Genomic DNA, 19,116 nt, shown 5'->3' on the forward strand with positions numbered 1-19,116 from the left:
GGTGGCTCTCCTAAAGAGCTGCTTAGAAAAGTTTAGCTTAGGTTTTTTATTTTACAGTGAGTCCTGCTGGCAACAGGATCACTGCAACGAGGGACTTAGGGGAGAAGAAGTGAACTCACCTGCGTGCAGGATGGATTGGCTTCTTTGGCTACTGGACATTAGCTCCAGAGGGACGATCACAGGTACAGCCTGGATGGTCACCGGAGCCTCGCCGCCGGCCCCCTTGCAGATGCTGAAAAGAGAAGAAGGTCCAGTATCGGCGGCAGAAGACTCCTCAGTCTTCTTAAGGTAGCGCACAGCACTGCAGCTGTGCGCCATTGCTCTCAGCACACTTCACACGGCAGTCACTGAGGGTGCAGGGCGCTGGGAGGGGGGCGCCCTGGGAGGCAATGTAAACCTATTTTTTGGCAAAAAATACCTCACATATAGCCTCCGGGGGCTATATGGAGATATTTAACCCCTGCCAGAATCCGTTGAAGAGCGGGAGACGAGCCGCCGAAAAAGGGGCGGGGCCTATCTCCTCAGCACACAGCGCCATTTTCCCTCACAGAAAGGCTGGAGGGAAGGCTCCCAGGCTCTCCCCTGCACTGCACTACAGAAACAGGGTTAAAACAGAGAGGGGGGGCACTAATTTGGCGTTAGAAATATATAAAAAAGATGCTATAAGGGAAAACACTTATATAAGGTTGTCCCTATATAATTATAGCGTTTTTTGGTGTGTGCTGGCAAACTCTCCCTCTGTCTCTCCAAAGGGCTAGTGGGTCCTGTCCTCTATCAGAGCATTCCCTGTGTGTGTGCTGTGTGTCGGTACGTGTGTGTCGACATGTATGAGGACGATGTTGGTGAGGAGGCGGAGCAATTGCCTGTAATGGTGATGTCACTCTCTAGGGAGTCGACACCGGAATGGATGGCTTATTTAGGGAATTACGTGATAATGTCAACACGCTGCAAGGTCGGTTGACGACATGAGACGGCCGACAAACAATTAGTACCGGTCCAGACGTCTCAAAAACACCGTCAGGGGTTTTAAAACGCCCGTTTACCTTAGTCGGTCGACACAGACACGGACACTGAATCCAGTGTCGACGGTGAATAAACAAACGTATTCCTTATTAGGGCCACACGTTAAGGGCAATGAAGGAGGTGTTACATATTTCTGATACTACAAGTACCACAAAAGAGGGTATTATGTGGGATGTGAAAAAACTACCTGTAGTTTTTCCTGAATCAGATAAATTAAATGAAGTGTGTGATGATGCGTGGGTTCCCCCCGATAGAAAATTATTGGCGGTATACCCTTTCCCGCCAGAAGTTAGGGCGCGTTGGGAAACACCCCTTAGGGTGGATAAGGCGCTCACACGCTTATCAAAACAAGTGGCGGTACCGTCTATAGATAGGGCCGTCCTCAAGGAGCCAGCTGACAGGAGGCTGGAAAATATCATATAAAAGTATATACACACATACTGGTGTTATACTGCGACCAGCGATCGCCTCAGCCTGGATGTGCAGAGCTGGGGTGGCTTGGTCGGATTCCCTGACTAAAAATATTGATACCCTTGACAGGGACAGTATTTTATTGACTATAGAGTGGACACGACAGTGGTCAGGTGATGCAGATTCCAAACGGCACAAAGGTGTATTGCCGTATAAAGGAAGAGGAGTTATTTGGGGTCGGTCCATCGGACTTGGTGGCCACGGCAACTGCTGGAAAATCCACCGTTTTTACCCTAAGTCACATCTCTGCAGAAAAAGACACCGTCTTTTCAGCCTCAGTCCTTTCGTCCCTATAAGAGTCATATTTGCCCAGGGATAGAGGAAAGGGAAGAAGACTGCAGCAGGCAGCCCATTCCCAGGAACAGAATCCTTCCACCGCTTCTGCCAAGCTCTCAGCATGACGCTGGGACCGTACAGGACCCCTGGATCCTACAAGTAGTATCCCAGGGGTACAGATTGGAATGTCGAAACGTTTCCCCCTCGCAGGCTCCTGAAGTCTGCTTTACCAAGGTATCCCTCCGACAAGGAGGCAGTATGGGAAAAAATTCACAAGCTGTATCCCAGCAGGTGATAATCAAATTACCCCTCCTACAACAAGGAAAGGGGTATTATTCCACACTATATTGTGGTACTGAAGCCAGAAGGCTAGGTGAGACCTATTCTAAATCTAAAAAAATTTGAACACTTACAAAGGTTCAAATCAAGATGGAGTCACTCAGAGCAGTGATAACGAACCAGGAAGAAGGGGACTATATAGTGTCCCGGGACATCAGGGATGCTTACCTCCATGTCCCAAATTTGCCCTTCTCACTAAGGGTACCTCAGGTTCGTGGTATAGAACTGTCAGTTTCAGACGCTGCCGTTTGGATTGTCCACGGCACCCCGGGTCTTTACCAAGGTAATGGCCGAAATGATGATTCTTCTTCGAAGAAAAGGCGTCTTAATTACCCCTTACTTGGACGATCTCCTGATAAGGGCAAAGTCCAGGGAACAGTTGGAGGTCGGAGTAGCAGTATCTCGGATACTGCTACAACAGCACGGATGGATTCTAAATATTCCAAAATCGCAGCTGATCCTGACGACACGTCTGCTGTGCCTAGGGATGATTCTGGACACAGTCCAGAAAAAGGTGTTTCTCCCGGAAGAGAAAGCCAGGGAGTTATCCGAGCTAGTCAAGAACCTCCTAAAACCAGGAAAAGTGTCAGTGCATCATTGCACAAGGGTCCTGGTAAAAATGGTGGCTTCCTACGAAGCAATTCCATTCGGCAGATTTCACGCAAGAACTTTTCAGTGGGATCTGCTGGACAAATGGTCCGGATCGCATCTTCAGATGCATCAGCGGATAACCCTATATCCAAGGACAAGGGTGTCTCTCCTGTGGTGGTTACAGAGTGCTCATCTTCTAGAGGGCCGCAGATTCGGCATTCAGGATTGGATGCTGGTGACCACGGAGGCCAGCCCGAGAGGCTGGGGAGCAGTCACACAAGGAAAAAATTTCCAGGGAGTGTGATCAAGTCTGGAGACTTTTCTCCACATAAATATACTGGAGCTAAGGGTAAATTTATAATGCTCTAAGCTTAGCAAGACCTCTGCTTCAAGGTCAGCCGGTATTGATCCAGTGGGAAAAACATCACGGCAGTCGCCCACGTAAACAGACAGGGCGGCACAAGAAGCAGGAGGGCAATGGCAAAAACTGCAAGGACTTTTCGCTGGGCGGAAAATCATGTGATAGCACTGTCAGCAGTGTTTCATTCCGGGAGTGGAAACTGGGAAACAGACTTCCTCAGCAGGCACGACCTCCACCCGGGAGAGTGGAAACTTCATCGGGAAGTTTTTCCACATGATTGTGAACCGTTGGGAAATACCAAAGGTGGACATGATGGCGTCCCGTCTGAACAAAAAACGGGACAGGTATTGCGCCAGGTCAAGAGACCCTCAGGCAATAGCTGTGGACGTTCTGGTAACACCGTGGGTGTACCAGTCGGTGTATGTGTTCCCTCCTCTGCTTCTCATACCTAAGGTACTGAAAATTATAAGACGTAGAGGAGTAAGAACTGTACTCATGGCTCCGGATTGGCCAAGAAGGACTTGGTACCCGGAACTTCAAGAGATGCTCACAGAGGACTTATGGCCTCTGCCGCTAAGAAGGGACTTGCTTCAGCAAGTACCATGTCTGTTCCAAGACTTACCGCAGCTGCGTTTGACGGGCATGGCGGTGGAACGCCGGATCCTAAGGGAAAAAGGCATTCCGGAAGAGGTCATTCCTACCCTGGTCAAAGCCAGGAAGGAGGTGACCGCACAACATTATCACCACATGTGACGAAAATATGTTGCATGGTGTGAGGCCAGGAAGGCCCCACAAAGAAATTTCAACTCGGTCGTTTCCTGCATTCCTGCAAACAGGAGTGTCTATGGGCCTCAAATTGGGGTCCATTAAGGTTCCAATTTCGGCCCTGTCGATTTTCTTCCAAAAAAGAATTGGCTTCAGTTCCTGAAGTCCAGAAGTTTGTCAAGGGAGTGCTGCATATACAACCCCCTTTTGTGCCTCCAGTGGCACTGTGGGATCTCAACGTAGTTCTGGGATTCCTCAAATCACATTGGTTTAAACCGCTCAAATCTGTGGATTTGAAATATCTCACATGGAAAGTGACTATGATGTTGGCCCTGGCCTCGGCCAGGCGAGTGTCAGAATTGGCGGCTTTGTCTCACAAAAGCCCATATCTGATTGTCCATTCGGACAGGGCAGAGCTGCGGACTCGTCCCCAGTTTCTCCCTAAGGTGGTGTCAGCGTTTCACCTGAACCAGCTTATTGTGGTACCTGCGGATACTAGGGACTTGGAGGACTCCAAGTTGCTAGATGTTGTCAGGGCCCTGAAAATATAGGTTTCCAGGACGGCTGGAGTCAGGAAAACTGACTTGCTGTTATACTGTATGCACCCAACAAACTGGGTGCTCTTGCTTTTAAGCAGACTATTGCTAGTTGGATGTGTAATACAATTCAGCTTGCACATTCTGTGGCAGGCCTGCCACAGCCAAAATATGTAAATGCCCATTCCACAAGGAAGGTGGGCTCATCTTGGGCGGCTGCCCGAGGGGTCTCGGCTTTACAACTTTGCCGAGCGGTTATTTAGTCAGGGGCAAACACGTTTGTAAAATCCTACAAATTTGATACCCTGGCTAAGGAGGACCTGGAGTTCTCTCATTCGGTGCTGCAGAGTCATCCGCACTCTCCCGCCCGTTTGGGAGCTTTGGTATAATCCCCATGGTCCTTTCAGGAACCCCAGCATCCACTAGGACGATAGAGAAAATAAGAATTTACTTACCGATAATTCTATTTCTCGGAGTCCGTAGTGGATGCTGGGCGCCCATCCCAAGTGCGGATTATCTGCAATACTTGTACATAGTTACAAAAATCGGGTTATTATTGTTGTGAGCCATCTTTTCAGAGGCTCCGCTGTTATCATACTGTTAACTGGGTTTAGATCACAAGTTGTACGGTGTGATTGGTGTGGCTGGTATGAGTCTTACCCGGGATTCAAAATTCCTCCCTTATTGTGTACGCTCGTCCGGGCACAGTACCTAACTGGCTTGGAGGAGGGTCATAGGGGGAGGAGCCAGTGCACACCACCTGATCGGAAAGCTTTACTTTTGTGCCCTGTCTCCTGCGGAGCCGCTATTCCCCATGGTCCTTTCAGGAACCCCAGCATCCACTACGGACTCCGAGAAATAGAATTATCGGTAAGTAAATTCTTATTTTTCCCCTGCAGTCTCCCTCACTATCTCCTTTTCCCCTGCAGTCTCTCACTGGGGCGGGATGTATTAAGCTTCAACATTACCTAGAGTACCTAGAAGGTTTTCCCAGTAAGCGCTGTCCTTAGGACCTGGGAGTACGTCTGCGTATGCGCAGAGTGACGCTGGGGGTGCTTGGAGGGATATGAATTTAATACCTCTCGGGATTGGGGGGGTGGAGAAGTCCATACTTCTACTGGGTATCTCCACATAAAGACGGCGTTACTCACCGGGTCCAAGCTCTGGAATGTATTGCATTCCGGAGCTTGTTACATGTGGGAATGCGGCCAAATTCCGAAAACGGCAGTTTTGGAATTCTAGGCTGCATTTTCCTTTTTAGTACATTCCGTCCTGGGGGGAGATGTATGAAGAGATGGTAAGTGTCAAATGTGCTATAACCAGCGCTATTTGACACTTACAACTCTCCTCTGTATGTATGAAAGCAGATAATGTCCTCATAGTGTGGCAACTTAGTATATGAAATCATACAATGTGATTTCCTGGGAGAGGGGGGGGGGGGGGGGGTCAGATTCTGTCTCTCACAGTTGAAGTGTACGTACACTATGATGGAAATTACACACCTCTCTCATCTTTTTAAGTGGGTCAACTTGCGCAGTTGGTGGCTGTCCAAATACTTTTTTGCCCCACTGTGTGTGTGACTGTATATATATATGTATGTATGTACTCAGAGTCCTGTCCTCGGGGTGTTATTTCACCCTGTGGACAGTGCTCTGGGTAGCCAAGAAATGTTGGTGGCAGCAGGTATTTAAATACACATCTTTTGAAAGAGTGTCTGGAAGGAACTCAAGTTATCTGAATACAGGGCTGAGTAACGGCAACATTTTGGAGATCCAAAATCCTTTGTCATGCTGTATAATTTACCAAATATTCTAGTGTTTTTAACCCCGGAACCACGCCCAAAATGAGTGCAACAATAAATTGCCAAGGAGATGTCGGATCGGGTGCTGCCAGGAGTTGCTGGGGCAGTAATGTGATATTAGTATTAAATAGCACAGAAGTCTTGCTTTCTGGTGGTGGTGGTGGTGGTTGTGGGGCTTTGTGGTGGAGGCACCCTATTCAGCCTACTCCTAAATCTGTCCCTGATCTAATACAGTGCATTTTGGGGCCAACCTCAGTTGTATAAATCACATCCGGATTGCCTTTTTTAACAGTGGGTCCACCAAAGTAATAACCTCCGATCTTTAAAAATCTTTTATTTCTGTTCTGTAACATTGTCTTGACTTAGCTTCATCTTCATAAATTCTAGAGATACGCAACATTTTGTAAACTATTTTAGGAATATTGTCTTCAATATTTGGCCACAGCATTTCACACACTTTTTTTTTTTCCTGCTGAAATATGGTCTTAAGAATTGCTACTGCCACCGACACGACGCAACAAAATGAACGAAACACTGTAATTTCTGCCCTATTTATATATCACAATATGCAAATACACAGTATAAATACAGCATGGAATGGCATCCCACATAATGGTAAAATAAGCGAAAGTGTTAAAGTATGGAATTTATCCAAAATTGTGTCCTTTTTTTTTTTTTTTTTGCTGTTGGTGTAAAGTGTGGATATTTAATTACGTAGGTTGTTGTGTGTAAGTTTTTAGCGTTTAGTAGTTGTGTGCAATAGAGGAAGTGTCTCTACTGCATTCTTGGAAGTGAGAGATGGCACAAGAAAGCGTGTACATTTTCTTCTGGTTCCATCTGTGTCTTTATTCTCAGAAATGTAAGGGTTCCTTTCTTTTCCTTTTTGTATTATCAATGTTAAGTATCTTTAAAAGGTACACTATACTATGGGGTCTATTTACTAAGCATTGGATGGAGATAAAGTACTAGCCAATCAGCTCCAAGCTGTCATTTTTCAAACACAGCCTGTAACATGGCAGTTAGGAGCTGAGTGGCTAGTACTTTATCTCCAGCAACTTTTATCTCCATCCAAAGCTTAGTAAATAGACCCCTATATTACTTGTCAGTAATAGCTCTGTTTTGTGTTTAACAGATATTAAGAGGTATAGAAATAATTTGTTTAGCTCCATGTGTAGGCATAATTCCAGTATTGTCTAGATCAGTGGTTCTCAAACTCTGTCCTCAGGACCCCACACGGTTCACGTTTTCCATGTCACCCAACAGCTGCACTGTGCAACACCAACTGTCACATTTTAAAAATCCACAGGTGACCTGCAAAACATGAACCGTGTGGGGTCCTGAGGACCGAGTTTGAGAACCTGTGGTCTAGATAATAGATACTATTATACTGTCATCAACTTTCAAAAATATGGCATCTATTTAGTAAGACAGAGATAGTCGCTGATAAAGTACCAGCCAATCAGCTCCTAACGGTCATTTTTCAAATACAGCCTGTAACATGACAGGAGCTGATTGGCTGGTACTTTATCTCCGTCCACTTTATCTCTATCCAAGGCTTTAGTAAATAGACCCCTACGTTCCGTTTCAAAATGTACATGTTGAGCTCTGTACAACTAGTGTATTACCAATGTATGGCGGGTAAGTGAAGTTTTTCCATATTGTTACGTTTTCATTGTCCATATTTCTATTAGTGAACAGAAAACTCCGGAGTTGTGTCCGCAGATTTCAAACAAATGTCTCCCCTTTGGTTTTGTGGTGACCTTATTGCTTCATTTTTATTTCCGCAAAAATCAATTAAAATGTAACGTTTTTGGTTAACTAACATGAAATTCCAATGACCGTTTCTGGAGCCACGTGCGGCAATACTGCAAGGTGTTCAGTCCTTATCTAATTAATATCAAAGTTATTGTGCAAATGTTGTTCTTCTGCCTTTGTCACTAGTCATGTTTTCTGACACGTATAATAATATTAGTGTGTCTACATTTTGGTGACAGCGTGGCATGTACAATCTTATTGGCTGGATGAGTTTATTTATAATTCTGGCAGCCTATGACAAACTTACATTAGGCAATTAGAAGACGGTCCCAACAGTGTTAGTGTTTGCAGGCTGCACCGCTGGACATTGAGGAAACTGTTATTCAAGTTCCCTGTCTTGTTAGATTTTTGTTGAACCAACAAAATTCAATTGCATGTTGAAAAAACTACAACAATTCTTCCATAGTACTGGTTTGTTTCTTAATTACCTTTAAATAGCTCATGAGACTAAGTGGACATTAACACGTCATTAAATTAAAGTGCACCTAAAAGTGTTCTTTTCAGTTGAAGTACGACTGGGAGGTGCAAAATGTGTCCCACTAAAAGTATATGATGAGGACACAGACTGTGAGCAGACCAACAATCGGCTAAGCATTTTTTTTTCTTTCATGAGAGCAAATACTCTATAATGACAACACGGATTTTGATGGTTCAGGTGTCATTTGATAGGGTGTGTGGTGTAGATGTGCAATGAGGTTGCAGAATTTTGATAAGTGGTCAGGTTGTTGAGGAATAAGGCGTCAGTCGTGTTTTTTTCCCATAGCAAAAGTATTGAGTCCGGGTGTGCACTTTTTCCCTTTGGGTTGTAAATTGCAGCAAAGCCCTTGCCAATTATTATCTTCCCTAAATTCAGTTGTTATAATTTCTTTCTTAGGGGCCCATTTATCAACGAATGATAAAACTCGTTGTGAATGATAAAACTTGTTGTATAGGATAAATGGTGCTACAGCCAATCAGCTCCCAACTGTCATTTTTCAAACACATCACAGTTAGGGGCTGAACCATGACGGTTGGGAGTGGAACCCATGACGGTTGGGAGCAGAACCCAGGACGGTTGAGAGCTGAACACATGACGGTTGGGAGCTGACTGGCTGGAGCACTATTTATCATACCCAACTCATTTATAAATGAGCCCCTTAATACTGTATCCTGAAAGTTGATACTTTTGGTATACAGTAAACTTTCGGGATGAGGTAAACTGGATACAGCAAACTTTAGATGAACGTATTGTACAACACACAATACATTTTTTTTGTTGCTTAATTTCGAGCAACGCGGTTGACTAGTTCAAATAAATGTCTACAGATATTTTTATCCACTGCACCAATAAACATCCATTATAGATAGAGAAAATCATGGCCCCTAGTACTTATATAAAACTATATACTGATCCTCAAATATCTTTTCAGGAAAGACGTACCATCTACCGATAATAACTTTTTTAAATACTTTTTGAACCTGTGTGATGGGTTTCACTTCTATCGGGGAATGTATCAAGCAGTGCACAGAGTGGAGAAGTGGACCAATGTAGACGTTACTCATACCAACCAATCAGCCTCGAGGTAGCATTTATCAAGCGCATTCCTTAAAATGATAGGTAGAAGCTGATTGGTTTCTACTCTTTACCAGGGTTGGACTGGCCCACAGGGGTACATGGGAAACTCCTGGTGGACCCCGCTGCCTGGGGTCCCACATCCTCCTCTAGGGATCAGGTTCCATATTGTGCATTTGAATTATACATTATACATACTGTATATTATTTTATACTGCACCGGACTATGGTGTATTCTCTACAGTGCGTTGTTATTAATCTGGTACATTCACATGCGTTAGCAGTATTTAGTATATATATTTATGAAGGTGACTGACCATGTACTCTCTAATGGTTAGCCAAGCTTCTGTAGGGATTGGCCACACCCCTAAACATGAGCCCTTACCACTACTTTCCCCCGGTGGGCCCTATATGCCCCAGTCCGACACTGGGGTAGATGTATTAACCTGTAGAAGGCATAAGAAATTGATAAAGCAGTGATAAGTGCAAGGTGATAATGCACCAGCCAATCGGCTCCTAGCTCTTAATTTACATATGGGAGCTGATTGGCTGGTGCGTTTATCACCTTGCATTTATCACTGGTTTATCACTTCCTTATGCCTTCTCCAGGTTAATACATCTGCCCCACTGTTCTTTACACTAAACCGCTAATATCTGGTGAGAGTTTGGATAGAAAGTTTATTGTCCTTACAATTACATGACAATATTTCATTTTTTTATACCCCTTTCTCTGACGTCCTAGTGGATGCTGGGTACTCCGTAAGGACCATGGGGAATAGACGGGCTCCGCAGGAGACTGGGCACTCTAAAAGAAAGATTAGGTACTATCTGGTGTGCACTGGCTCCTCCCTCTATGCCACTCCTCCAGACCTCAGTTAGAATATGTGCCCGGCCCGAGCTGGTTGCACACTAGGGGCTCTCCTGAGCTTCTAGTAAAGAAAGTATTTGTTAGGTTTTTATTTTCAGTGAGATCTGCTGGCAACAGACTCACTGCTACGAGGGACTAAGGGGAGAGAAGCGAACCTACCTGCTTGCAGCTAGCTTGGGCTTCTAAGGCTACTGGACACCATTAGCTCCAGAGGGATCGAACACAGGCCCAGCCTCGGTCGTCCGGTCCCGGAGCCGCGCCGCCGTCCCCCTTGCAGAGCCAGAAGCAAGAAGAGAATCCTGTAAATCGGCGGCAGAAGACTTCGGTCTTCATTAAGGTAGCGCACAGCACTGCAGCTGTGCGCCATTGCGCCCTATGCACACCACACACTCCGGTCACTGATGGGTGAAGGGAGCTGGGGGGGGGGCGCCCTGGGCTGCAATTTGAGTACCTTACAATGGCGAACAGCACATAATATAGTCAAATAAACTATATATGTGCAAATTCCCCCGCCATAAACTACATATAAAAGCGGGAGAAGTCCGCCGATAAGGGGGCGGGGCTATCTCCTTCAGCACACTGGCGCCATTTTCTCTTCACAGCTCTGCTGGAAGACAGCTCCCCAGGCTCTCCCCTGTAGTTTTCAGGCTCTAAGGGTTAAAAAGAGAGGGGGGCACTAAATTTAGGCGAAAACTGTATATATAAAGCAGCTATAGGGAAAAATCACTTTTTGTTAGTGAAAATCCCTGATTATATAGCGCTGTGGTGTGTGCTGGCATACTCTGTCTGTCTCCCCAAAGGACTTTGTGGGGTCCTGTCCTCAGTCAGAGCATTTCCTGTATGTGTGCGGTGTGTCGGTACGGCTGTGTCGACATGTTTGATGAGGAAGGTTACGTGGAGGCGGAGCAGGAGCCGATAAGTGTGATGTCGCCCCCTGTGGGGCCGACACTGGAGTGGATGGATATGTGGAAGGTTTTAACCGACAGTGTCAACTCCTTACATAAAAGGTTTGACGACGTGACAACCATGGGACAGTCGGCAACTCAGTCCGCACCTGCCCAGGCGTCTCAGAGGCCATCAGGGGCTCAAAAATGCCCGCTGACTCAGATGGCAGACACAGATGTTGACACGGAGTCTGACTCCAGTGTCGACGAGGATGAGATAAATGTACAGTCCACAAGGGCCATCCGATGTATGATTACGGCTATGAAAGATGTTTTACACATTGCTGACATAAACCCGGTTACCACAAAAAAGGGTATTATGTTTGGGGAGAAAAAGCAGCCAGTGACTTTTCCCCCATCTGACGAGTTGAATGAACTGTGTGAAGAAGCGTGGTGTTCCCCTGATAAGAAACTGGTGACGGTGTACCCTTTCCCGCCAACGGATAGGTTACGTTGGGAAACATCCCCTAGGGTGGATAAGGCGCTCACACGTTATCTAAAAAGGTGGCACTGCCTTCTCAGGATACGGCCGCCTTAAAGGAGCCTGCAGATAGAAAGCAGGAGGCTATCCTTTAGTCTGTATATACACACTCAGGTACTAGACCTGCAATTGCTTCGGCATGGATGTGTAGTGCTGCAGCCGCATGGTCTGATACCCTGTCTGACAACATTGATACCCTTGACAGGGATACTATTTGCTAACTGTAGAGCATATTAAGGATGTAGTCCTATATATGAGGGATGCACAGAGGGACATTTGCCGACTGGCATCCAGAATAAATGCAATGTCCATTTCTGCCAGGAGAGTATTATGGACTCGGCAGTGGACAGGTGATGCTGATTCTAAAAGGTACATGGAGGTTTTGCCTTATAAGGGTGAGGAATTGTTTGGGGATGGTCTCTCGGACCTCGTATCCACAGCAACAGCTGGGAAATCGACAATTTTACCTCAGGTTCCCTCACAGCCTAAGAAAGCACTGTATTATCAGGTACAGTCCTTTCGGCCCCAGAAAGGCAAGCGGGTCAGAGACGCTTCCTTTCTGCCCAGAAGCAAGGGGAGAGGGAAAAAGCTGCACCAGACAGCCAGTTCCCAGGAACAAAAATCCTCCCCTGCTTCCACTAAGTCCACCGCATGACGCGGGGGTTCCACAGGCGGAGCCAGGTGCGGTGGGGGCGCGTCTCCGGAACTTCAGCGACCAGTGGGTTCGCTCACAGGTGGATCCCTGGGTTCTGCAAGTAGTATCACAGGGATACAAGCTGGAGTTCGAGGCGACTCCCCGTCGCCGTTACCTCAAATCAGCCTTGCCTGCTGCTCTCAGAGAAAGGGAGGTAGTACTGGCGGCTATTCACAAGCTGTATCTTCAGCAGGTGACAATCAAGGTACCCCTCCTTCAACAGGGACGGGGTTACTATTCCACAATGTTTGTGGTACCGAAACCAGACGGTTCGGTGAGACCCATTCTAAATTTGAAATCCTTGAACATTTATATAAGAAAGTTCAAGTTCAAAATGGAATAGCTCAGGGCGGTTATTGCAAGCCTGGAAGAGGGGGATTTTATGGTGTCACTGGACATCAAGGATGCTTACCTGCATGTCCCCATTTATCCACCTCACCGGGAGTACCTCAGGTTTGTGGTACAGGACTGTCATTACCAATCCAGACGTTGCCGTTTGGTCTGTCCACGGCACCGCGGGTATTTACCAAGGTAATGGCCGAAATGATGATGCTCCTCCGAAAGAAGGGAGTCATAATTATCCCGTACTTGGACGATCTCCTTATAAAGGCGAGGTCCAAAGAGCAGTTGCCAGTCAGCGTAGCACTATCTCAGGAAGTGCTGCATCAACACGGCTGGATTCTGAATATCCCAAAGTCACAGCTGATTCCTGCGACGCGTCTGCTGTTCTTGGGCTTGATTCTGGACACAGAACAGAAGAAGGTGTTTCTCCCGGAGGAGAAGGCCCAGGAATTATCATCTCTGGTCAGGAACCTCCTGAAACCAAAGCAGGTGTCGGTGCATCACTGCACGCGAGTCCTGGAAAAGATGGTAGCTTCTTACGAAGCAATTCCCTTCGGCAGGTTCCATGCAAGGATCTTTCAGTGGGATCTGTTAGACATCTCCAGATGCATCGGTTGATCACCCTGTCCCCGAGGGCCAGGGTGTCTCTGCTGCGGTGGCTGCAGAGTGCTCATCTGCTCGAAGGCCGCAGATTCGGCATACAGGACTGGGTCTTGGTGACCACGGATGCAGGCCTCCGAGGTTGGGGGGCAGTCACCCAGGGAAGAAACTTCCAAGGACAATGGTCGAGTCAGGAAACTTCCCTACACATAAATATTCTGGAACTAAGGGCCATTTACAACGCCCTGAGTCAAGCAGAACCCCTGCTTCGAAACCAACCAGTTCTGATTCAGTCAGACAACATCACAGCGGTCGCCCATGTAAACCGCCAGGGCGGCACAAGAAGCAGGATGGCAATGGCAGAAGCCATAAGAATTCTACGATGGGCGGAGAATCACGTGATAGCACTGTCAGCAGTGTTCATTCCGGGAGTGGACAACTGGGAAGCAGACTTCCTCAGCAGTGGGGACTTCATCCAGAAGTCTTCAAGCTGATTGTAAATCGCTGGGAACGGCCACAGGTGGACATGATGGCGTCCCGCCTCAACAAATAGCTAAAAAGATATTGCGCCAGGTCAAGGGACCCTCAGGCGATAGCTGTGGACGCTCTGGTAACACCGTGGGTGTACCAGTCGGTGTATGTGTTCCCTCCTCTTCCTCTCATACCCAAGGTACTGAGGATAATAAGGAAAAGGGGAGTAAGAACTATACTCATTGTTCCGGATTGGCCAAGAAAGGGCATTCCAGATGAAGTCATTCCTTCGCTGATAAGAGCTAGGAAGGATGTGACAGCAAAACATTATCACCGCATATGGCGAAGGTATGTTGCTTGGTGTGAGGCCAGGAAGGCCCCAACAGAGGAATTTCAGCTGGGTCGATTTCTGCACTTCCAACAGTCAGGAGTGACTATGGGCCTAAAATTGGGTTCCATAAAAGTCCAGATTTCGGCCCTGTCTATTTTCTTTCAAAAAGAACTGGCTTCACTGTCTGGAGTTCAGACGTTTGTTAAGGGAGTGCTGCATATTCAGCCCCTTTTGTGCCTCCAGTGGCACCTTGGGATCTCAATGTTGTGTTGGATTTCCTAAAATCACATTGGTTTGAGCCACTTAAAACCGTGGAGCTAAAATATCTCACGTGGAAAGTGGTCATGCTGTTGGCCTTGGCTTCGGCCAGGCGTGTGTCAGAATTGGCAGCTTTGTCATGTAAAAGCCCATATCTGATTTTCCATATGGACAGGGCAGAATTGAGGACTCGTCCCCAATTTCTCCCAAAGGTGGTATCAGCTTTTCATTTGAACCAACCTATTGTGGTGCCTGCGGCTACTCGTGTCTTGGAGGATTCCAAGTTGCTGGACGTAGTCCGGGCCCTAAAAATATTTTTTTCCAGGACAGCTGGAGTCAGAAAAACTGACTCGCTATTTATCCTGTATGCACCCAACAAGCTGGGTGCTCCTGCTTCAAAGCAGACTATTGCTCGCTGGATCTGTACCACGATTCAACTTGCACATTCTGCGGCTGGACTGCCGCATCCTAAATCAGTAAAAGCCCATTCCACAAGGAAAGTGGGCTCTTCTTGGGCGGCTGCCCGAGGGGTCTCGGCTTTACACCTTTGCCGAGCTGCTACTTGGTCGGGTTCAAACACATTTGCAAAATTCTACAAGTTTGATACCCTGGCTGAGGAGGACCTTGAGTTTGCTCATTCGGTGCTGCAGAGTCATCCGCACTCTCCTGCCTGTTTGGGAGATTTGGTATAATCCCCATGGTCCTTACGGAGTACCCAGCATCCACTAGGACGTCAGAGAAAATAAGAATTTACTCACCGGTAATTCTATTTCTCGTAGTCCGTAGTGGATGCTGGGAGCCCGTCCCAAGTGCGGACTCTCTGCAATACGTGTATATAGTTATTGCTTAACTAAAGGGTTATTGTTATGAGCCATCTGTTAATGAGGCTCATTTGTTGTTCATACTGTTAACTGGGTATAGTTATCACAAGTTGTACGGTGTGGCTGGTATGAGTTTTACCCTGGATTCCAAATCCTTTCCTAGTAATGTCAGCTCTTCCGGGCACAGTTTCCCTAACTGAGGTCTGGAGGAGGGGCATAGAGGGAGGAGCCAGTGCACACCAGATAGTACCTAATCTTTCTTTTAGAGTGCCCAGTCTCCTGCGGAGCCCGTCTATTCCCCATGGTCCTTACGGAGTACCCAGCATCCACTACGGACTACGAGAAATAGAATTACCGGTGAGTAAATTCTTATTTTTTACACTCGCATGAAAATCCCGGGATTTTGCACGTGAACGCGCATCATCCCGGGATTTTTGTCAGTGTGAAAGGGTACAGGGACAATTTCCCGGGTCGAGCATCCCGGGATTTCAACCCAGGTCTCGACCAGGGTTGGTCTCGGGACCGTCCCGGGAAGCTGTGTAGTGTGAAAGGGTCCGTCTCGGGATTCACTATCCCGGGACTGTTAAAAGGACTCGGATTGGAGCTTTCTTGGGTTCAGAAAAGCTGATGTCATCTTTTCTGAGCCCAAGGTCATTTCTAATGACATACTTATGCATTTGCAGGGATATCCCGGGATCAGTGTAAATGGGGCTGTCCCGGGTCGATCCCAGGTCTTAGTGCAGTGTGAAAGGGGTCAGTCCCGGGAATGCATCCCCGGAAGCATCCCGGGAGTGACCCGGGAGTGCGAGTGTAAAAGGGGTATAAGTGAATAGTTCTACTTTATCTTTTTAAGTGTTTCTGTTGGTTTTAGAGCCATATCCAAGTTGCCCATGGGCTTTCATCTGCGGTACCTGCCAGACTGGCAGCAACTCGGTGGATATCACCCAAAAATGCAGTCTCTATTAGCTTTTGAGGACTTTACTGTATGCAATATATAACATCATCTCTTTCTACCTCTAATATCTAATATGCCTGGACAGCCTGGTGATACTAAATATTAATCTTGATTTATAGTACTGGTTTTGCAACACTAGAGAAAGCTTTATAATTACGGTTTGCTGGAAATCATTTAGTGGAATCCATGGATTGTCCATATTGGACTTTTTATACAAAATGAAAGAACTCACACTAGAGCTATTCCTAGTATTGTGACTTAAGTACATGATTAATCATTCTTATGGTTTTTTTTAAATCCATTTATTGTGTTTTTTTTTATTTGTAATAAACCCTAATGTCTTATTGTGTTTGCATCAGTCTTATTGGAAGCTTTATATATACATACATATACACTTGGGTGGTTTACGTCGGTGCATTGTTTTCTTTAGCTCACTATGACCGTCGTTGCTCTAATTTATGGAATGAGAAGTAAGGTTTTTGTTCTGTTCATGTCTTTCCTTTACTCTAAACAGATGTGCAATGTCCACAGGTTCTACTGTACATCAATAACGCTGGGTACACACAGAGCAAAAAAATCGTCCGTTCAATCGAATGGTCGATATATCGCAAGCCTGTTGGCGGGTGTGTACCCCCCAATATATCCGTGAACGGCGTCCTTCACAAACCAATCATGGCTGCCCTGCAGTACAGCTCATGGGCGATAGATCTGCAGATACATTCAAGCATCGGGCTGTGTGTATGTGCAGTCAATTTGCTGCAGGGACCGCCAGTGTCTGACATCTCAAGTGGGCGGGCACATTTAAATGCCCACCCAGTTGTGACGTCAGGCACGACACATCGGGCGGACGATTGGTAAGTGTTTATGCACTTACAAATCGTTAGTTCAACGGATTGGCCAACCCACCAGCCAGATGTGTACCCAGTTTTAAGAATGATTTCTCCTTCATCCACTAGGGGCCACAATTGCATCATCACCGTTTTCACTGTTGTTCAAACTTTAGGTATAGGCCCTGCTGACTTTGAGGCCATTGCAGTGGATACAGATCTAAGGGTCAATACAAATTGAAGATATGTAAAACGCTATATTTTTGTTCTGTTTTATTTATATGCTGTGTTATTGTTTTGTAGACATTTATAGATAATGGAAGTACACCTGGAAGAAATATACATAGCAGTATGTTGTAGAAACAAGAATTTATCTGCTGAAGAGGAACATTATCAGCAGATTCCAAATCACCGATCCTGGTTCTTACTAGATGGACATAACTGCCAGTCTCTATTATCATGTCCGAGTCTCTTCCCTTCTAAATTTACTCAAAGCTAAGAGATCAATCAATAATTTTTGGTCTATGATAGTAATGAACTCAAATTTGTTCTCAACTTTCTGAACTTAAAAAGGAAATAGTTATTTCATAACTGATTTGGTTCTATGTGGTCATGTGAGGATTTCCTGTATTCCTATTGGCCCATATCAATATTTATTTAAACTCATCCCTGGACTCAAACTGATATCTTATATTGTACTGAATCAGGGGCGGATCCAGAAGAAAATGAAAGGGGGGGAACGGTAATAGTTATATTTACATGCACCTAAGGCACGCGTGCTCCCAGATAAGGGGTGTGGTATCACAGGGGGCGTGGCCTCACAGAATACGCCATCAGGTAATGATTGGCTGTAGGAGCGCATCCTGGTTTATTGCCAATGTTTCACCCTGATAAAAAGGCTGATTGGGCCTTGAAATGTTGGTCACCTGTTCCATTAGTTATGGGAGCCTGGAAGGCGCCCCAGCACAACATAATTATTATAGTGTTTAGTTGGTGGTGGCAGGGGCAGCATACCTTGTTTTGGGCACTGCACTGAGACATAGACTGCAGGACACGAACTGCCCATCTTTGATCAGTAGAAGCAGCCAGCTGGATCTCCAACAAGCAGCATAAGACATCTGCAGGACAGCCCTGTCACAATCACACAGCATAAGACATCTGCAGGACAGCCCTGTCACAGTCACACAGCATAAGACATCTGCAGGACAGCCCTGTCACAATCACACAGCATAAGATATCTGAAGGACAGCACAGTCACACAGCATAAGACATCTGCAGGACAGCCCTGTCACAATCACACAGGCCGCCTTCTCAAAGCTGAGGCTGAGTTTGACTGCACCTAGCATGGTGGTAAAGGAAGTGGAGGAGGAAGCGCTGGGATTATTGTGCGGTGCAGTGAGGGCTGATGAAGCCTTCTGCGCCGTCATAAGTAACCGTGTTACTCCATGCTGGCATTTGAACCACGCGCCTGGGCTGGACTCTGTCCAGCTGGCAGTGGGGGAGGTAGGTTGCGGTGTGAGCAGGGGGAGGCTAGAGCTGCCCATTGGTTACCACACGGACTGGCTGTTAGAGCCGCAGCGGGTCCTAGTGCCTGCTGGCTCTTTTATCAAATCTGACTGACGGAAATAGCAGTAGTGTTGCTGCTGTTCACCTTTTGAGAAAAAAAAAAGAAGTCGTCAGAAATGACAGGGGGGGGGGGGGGGGCATGGGCATGGGCCCGAGTGCCCACCCCCTGGATCCGCCTATGTACTGAATGTTGTGCCTCTAAATAATAACCCTACTAATACATACAGGGGGGGGGGAAATTGTTGTTTTTTGCAATTTTCCATTTCACAAATTAATTGTCCTTGAACAGTGCGCTTTCAATTTCGTTCAACTGTTAATGTTATTCAGGGACTTGTAACTGGCAACGTACATTATTTAGAACATGCCAGAACCACTTTACTGAGGTTTATAAACACATCTTTGTTAGTACATAAACAAAAACCGTTTTC

At 46.4% G+C, this 19,116-nt stretch overlaps 1 protein-coding gene across 5 annotated transcripts in view; it reads left to right on the forward strand.

The window, feature by feature from the left end:
• Nucleotides 1–19,116, forward strand: part of SETDB1 (SET domain bifurcated histone lysine methyltransferase 1) — a 142,426-nt gene that overhangs the window by 84,362 nt on the left and 38,948 nt on the right. The gene's annotated exons all lie outside the window — the stretch shown is intronic.

This window comes from Pseudophryne corroboree, chromosome 12 (assembly GCF_028390025.1).
Source record: "Pseudophryne corroboree isolate aPseCor3 chromosome 12, aPseCor3.hap2, whole genome shotgun sequence".
In the NCBI taxonomy this organism is placed as follows: Eukaryota; Metazoa; Chordata; class Amphibia; order Anura; family Myobatrachidae; genus Pseudophryne; species Pseudophryne corroboree.